At 36.7% G+C, this 6,238-nt stretch overlaps 1 pseudogene; it reads right to left on the bottom strand.

Annotated features, from left to right (window-relative positions):
• Nucleotides 1-246: 246 nt before the first annotated feature.
• On the bottom strand, nucleotides 247-1,147 carry LOC118586010 (annotated as a pseudogene).
• Between the last annotated feature and the right edge of the window lie 5,091 nt (nucleotides 1,148-6,238).

The following is a 6,238-nucleotide window of genomic DNA, read 5'->3' as shown; positions in this document are numbered from 1 at the left end:
TGTCAAAGGAACAGAACAACCAGCATTCAAAGGCAGCTTTGTCAACTAGGCAATAAAACACTCTACAGCATGTCTCTCTGTTGTCCATCACTGAATACACTGGTAGAAACTTTGAAGTGAAAAAGAAAACAGACATCAATTCTATTATACAATAACGGTCTTCAAACTGCATCATTTGTACAACAGAAGGACTAAGAACCAAACTGTTTACAGAGATCCAAGCATGAGTGAGAGAGAGCACACGCCTCACATGGCTTTCTGATGGTACTCAGGAGGAGCCACTTCATAATCACTAGCCCTGAAAAAAGTTGCAGAATTCTTCTCCAGGTACTTGAGGAAATCATATAGATGGTTCAGTAATAAAGCAAGGCTTTTCTCATCTAGAGGTGTATAGGCCAACATTGCTCCAATTCACACAAATAATCTCAGTAAATGTGGTGCTCCATACACCTGGGACAAGGGTGCATCAGGGTGATCTGCAAAAAATTTCAGTATACTGTGGTCTCTCAAATTTGTAGAGTTGCTGAGTGCTCAGCATTACATGGAAGTATTTCTTTATCCCTGCTACAACCTCATTAATAGCATACTCCTTATTATCTGTATTTCCTTGAGATTTCTTATAATTTGCATAATCCTCCAAAATGAAATCTACATTCTTCTTGGCAGGAAGATTAAAAAGCTACTTTTGTCTGGTTATCAAGTCCCAGTCATCCACAAGCCATGGTTTCAGCTCCTCAGGAATCTTTACTTTAACTTCAACTCTGTTCATGAGTGTTTCTTCATTTTCAACTGTAGGATCTACCCAGGCTCTTTGCTTCCTAGGAGGCTGAGGTGTCTCACTATACTGCCACCATCTCCATTTCCAGGTGTTTTCTACTTGTTCTTTTTTGTTTTCACCACAACATTTTTCTGTTGCAGACTGGAAGTCTTCTTTCCTGGAGCAGGTCCTCTCATCTTGCCCTCTGCATATTGTTCCTGATTGGCCTTTTGAAGCTCTCACTGTTTTTGCAAATTGGTGTCCACATATTTGAGTACTCTGCTTTCTGGAACCCATTCATCCCAATTTTTATTCCAACCACTGTAATGGATAAAGTATTTCACTTGTTTGTCCTTTATGGCAACCTTTACACACTTTGCTTCATAGAGAAGAGGCCCAAGAAAGCACAGCACTCACACACCCTCCTGCAATTTGGGCTTCGGGTCCTGCTTGGGTGCCATTTATAAGTAATTCGCCACCTCCTCCTTCTCCCACCACCACTGACTACCGCCCCCTACTCTCTATCCCACCCAACTTAGTGTCAGAAGTGCCGTTGAGAACAGCCAACTCTACATCCTGGGCGAGATTTGCCAGCACCCCATATTCAGGATTTCAATTGGTAATGGCTTTGAGTTCTGAAAAGGCTGATTCTGTAATCACACATTTGTTGAAAGTTATGCCATCATGGGGATACCTGTACAAATTGAGACTGACAATGTTCCAGAATATGTCTCTAGTAAAATGAAACAGTTTTTGTATATTACAACATAAAACATATTACAGGTATACCACACAATCCTATAGTACAAACAGTTATAGAAAGATCTAATCACACTCTAAAAGATATGCCTAATAAGCAGAAAGGTGTGAAAAAGACTCCAAGAGATAGATTGAATAATTATTTATTACCTCTGAATTTTCCAAATGCTAATGAGGAAGAAATGACAGCTATGGAGAGACATTGGGCCATAGAAAAACCAACTGAATTAAATCAAGACGTGTTGACCTTACAATGGAAACAAGTATATGTGTTACATTGGGGAAGGAGTTTTACTTTTGTTTCCATAGGAGAAAAAAAAACTATGGATATCATCAAAATTCATAAAGATTTGATTCAAACAGGAGAGACCTCTTGATTAGTAGAGATGATAGTTCATCAACCAATATGGCAATTCAACCTGTCGAAAGGAAATGTTCATCAATTTAGTCAGGAAAGGGTTTTGTGTTTGTCTTTCCAGGAAAATAAAAACAATCATCTTAAGGAATTTAAAAACTTTTGGACAAATATGCATCCAAAGAAGAAGGGAAAACTACCCTGAAAAAGATTACCAAGAAAAGGAATAATCTGGACTAATGTTATAATATACTTTCAACAGGCTGAAATTTCATTATGTTTTGAAATGCTTGTTTTTACTAGTTTCTACAGTCGTGTTAACAGGTTGTCTTCATGTAGTCTCAACACAATTAAAAATTAAAGTTGGCTTTGGAGTTGAAGTGTGGCTCATTCATTCTCTAACCACAAGCATAATGTTAAAAGAAAATTCAGAGTGTCTATCTCATATCAGAATCATTACCTGGTATGAGACAGAAGAAAGCCAGAATCTAGGGACTATTATTATCACAAATCTCTTACTCCTCAAATTTATTTTGAGTCTTTACAATGTTTACTTAGATTTAATACTATCTTAAATTTTAAATTTTCTGTTTTGATATTAATAATGTTTAAGTTTTCTGCAGTGAATAATAAAGTTCCTTAACAGCTAACTCTGAAGTCTCAAAAAAGATAATGGGGCCCCACAACAATGATTCCACCTTGATGCCACTAAGCTGACAAACACCACCCAATGATTGTTTTTGGACTACAAACTGCTCAGGACAATTTCAACATGGTTAGCTAAGGTGGTCCAGCCTCACAGACTTCTCTAGCAGAGACTGCACAAGCCCTGCACTGTCTCATTACAAAGAGACTGGATAACAAATGATACAGCTTGCTCTCCCAGGACTTGACAGTTATTTCAATTTTTTCAGGATCCTCTAAAGGTGCCATCTCTCACAGTCAGTAGGAAGTAATTTTAAGACATGATGCCCATATTCCCAAGAGGTGGGGTGGGCAGATTTTAGTCTTTCAGTGGGTTATGGATATTTGTCATCATTTAGAGGGTTGGTTATAAGCTGTTAATGGTAAGGTCAGTAAAAAAGCTGAACAAAGGAGATTGTATTCAGGGATCTTGTTCTAAAATGAAATAGGGGGATATAGAAGTAGGAAATGGTAAATTATTTAATCTACTTTTATACCAAAAAAGCAACTACTAGTTTTAAATATTTAACATTTGCTTGTATTTTTCTGTATTGATATGAATTTGAGGTCATTTTCGTTATACTGTATATATGTTATAGATATGATAGGTTAAAAAGGTAAATTATTGATTCTACTTTAAACCAAAAAAGCAACTAATAGTTTTAATTATTTTACATTGATATAGATTTTCATATATTGGTACAAATTTAAGGTTATTTTTGTTAGAGCATTATGTACATATGTTTTTACTCTTCTTCAAGTTATTATACCTATACATCTCTTCTAACAATGTAACATAAATTTCTAGTCCTTGAAAGTGATTATCACAATCTACTTAGGATAATAAAGAAATGCAGGTTAGTAGTTAGTCACCTATTACAATCAAACTTGTAGTCATGTTTGGTATGTTTTAAAGGTCAAACAGATATATTTTGAGATAGACAGGTCATCTTCAAACACTTCAGAGATCTATAGAATATGGCATTTAAACATTTTAATAACATAAGGTTTTTGTTTTTTTTTTAATGACAATGAGACATGTCTGCTCCTGGCGGCACCAATCTGCTTCAGAGAATATGATGGGCATCAAAACTCCATATGTAGTTTACTTTCTTTGTGGCAAATATTAGCCACTAGGCAAGAAAATGCCTTGCCTATCATACTTCTGATAGTATGCTGTCCAAGGACAAAAAGTATACAAAAGAAAGGGACTATCAAACTTAACCAAGACAAGGCAGGATGATCCTTCAAAAATCCTGCTTCAGGGATAAGTCTATCAGCTGTTCTTGGCCTGTAGACCAAAAATAGAAGCATCAATGTTAAATAGCAATGTTGTATGACTGTCCAAGCAGCCAGCTGTTTCTATCCTTCATTTTGGAAATTGTTTGGTTTATACTTCCTGTTTAATCAGGTAATATTATATTCTTCTCATGTTTCTGATGGAGTTGAAGACTAGCTAGTTATAGTTTTTGTTTTTAACAAATCCAGAAAAGACATCCACAAAAGAGGTATAAAGTGTGAAAGGATGAGAGGCACAAAAAGATGATTTTGGGTATGTAATGCAAATTAGGATAGAAAATGAACTAGGTACAACACTTTGGACTCACCAAGATAAGATAGATAATGGAGTATTTTCTCTGAATTTGTCAAATGTTAATGGACTAGACATTGTTAATGTAATAATTGCCTTATATATTTGTATATTTTTCTATGGTCATTAAAACTTACACTTTTTATAGACAAAAAGGGGGAAACGTGTGATGTTTTGTGTCCAGACAAATAAAGCTTGCCTGGAGATGAGAGGATGAAATTAGCACTAGTTAGCTATAGAAGCTGGGTAGGATGGCTCATGCCTTTAATCCCAACACATGGTAGGCTCTCAACTTTAATCCCAGCACTTGAGAGGCTCAGGCCTTTAATCCTAGCACTCAGGACTCAGAGAAAGAAAGTGATAAAGTCAGGTGGAGACAGGATCTCAGTCCTTTTGTCAGAGGATCTGGAGAGGTAAGAAGTCACTGGTGGCTGCTCCTTTCTTCTGTGATCTTTCAGGTTATTACTCCAATATCTGACTCTAAGTTTTTATTGATAAGACTAATTCAATTCAGGATTCAGTTATTTTCATTAAGATCTTGTAGTTATTGTTTAAAGGAACTTGTTATATTTGTATGTGTCTGTTTTTGTCTTTCATCAGTGGTGCTGTCCATATTGCATTTCTTTTTATTAAATATAGGTTTAAGTATGTATTATTTTTTCAGAAAATGATAGACTTCCGTGTAATTTGGTATTCTGAAAATTGGCTACCATATCTTATTACCTTCTAGAAATTTGTTGTTTTGGGGGCCTTTATGTAATGAGAAAATTTTATTTTTCACTTCTTGTGGGAGCCCACAACTGACTCAGTTTCCCAGTTTGAATCTGAAGTCTATTCTGAGTCAATAGTGTTCAAGCTTGTTTGCTCCAAGGCTGTGAGAAAGTTCTGATTAGCCCACAAGAAGGAACACACTATCTAGCTAGTTGCAGGCTGCTGTTGCCAGCCAGAGGTACATTGAGATAGAAAATGAAACTGCATGCTCCTTGATGCAAGGCAGGATTGATAGTGGTTGAATGCCTGTGCTGTGCATTGTTCTACCTTTGTCCTTCAGGACTGTATATAAGTTGGCTGTGAAATAAACTCAGGGCTGTCCGGCATTGACCAGCAGACCTCTCTACTCTTTTCTGTCTTCTTCATTGTCTCTTCAATCTGCACACCTCTACCCAGCTACCCAGCTGACTGTTGTCAGGCCTGACAGTTTCTCAGCATTGGAAGCTTCTATGATGTCATTCCTTGGCATATCTGTGTTTTCCAATTTTTGCTATGTTTGCTTGTGGTTTTGCTACTTAAATGATTGATATGGTTAATACACTGATTGTGAATATAAGTCTTACCTTTTGTGTATTCTGGTTAGCTTCAACTATCATTGTTACATAGCCTAGCATGATCTGAGGACCATCATTTGAGGACTGGCATAGATCAGAATCATCTGTGGCTATGCTTGAGAGATTACCTTGATTGTTGATTAAGTAGGAAGATCCAATCACTGAGTGTGGCAGTGTCCCTAGGCATGTAGCCCAGACTTGATAAGAGAGATAGATGAGCATGAGACCATAACCATGCAAGAGAAAACATTAACAAGCAATATTTCACAATGTTTTCACCTTCAGTTACTAGCCTAAGTTTTTTCTTGAGTTCCTTCAATGATTGAACATGCTCTGGCAGTGTCAGCTAAATAAGCCTCAGTTGCTTTCGGTAAAAGTATTTAATCACAGCAACAGAGAAGAAATTTAGATCAAAAGTTGGTACCCTTAAATGAAGTTGTTGCTGTAAGAATCTGAGAATGCTGTATTTTGCAAGAATGCAGAAGATATGCAGGACTCTGGATATCTAAAGCCATTGTAAACTCTATACTAATCTTAATGGGCCATTCCAAGACAACAGGAAAATGAGAGTGCTGAGAGCAGTTTTTATGGGGGAGGTCAAGGTCATGAGGATACAGCGGAAAATAAACTCCATAAAATCTAGGATAAAGGTCATGTGCTTTGAATGAGAATCATCCACATATGGTTATACATTTGAATGCTTGCTCCTCATTTAGTGGATTGATGAGAAACTTTAGGGGATATGGCATAGTTAGAGGAGGTGTGTA

Source organism: Onychomys torridus, chromosome 6 (assembly GCF_903995425.1).
Source record: "Onychomys torridus chromosome 6, mOncTor1.1, whole genome shotgun sequence".
Classification (NCBI taxonomy): Eukaryota; Metazoa; Chordata; class Mammalia; order Rodentia; family Cricetidae; genus Onychomys; species Onychomys torridus.
The sequence above is the reverse complement of the archived record's forward strand: the minus strand, read 5'-3'. Positions and strand labels throughout refer to the sequence as shown.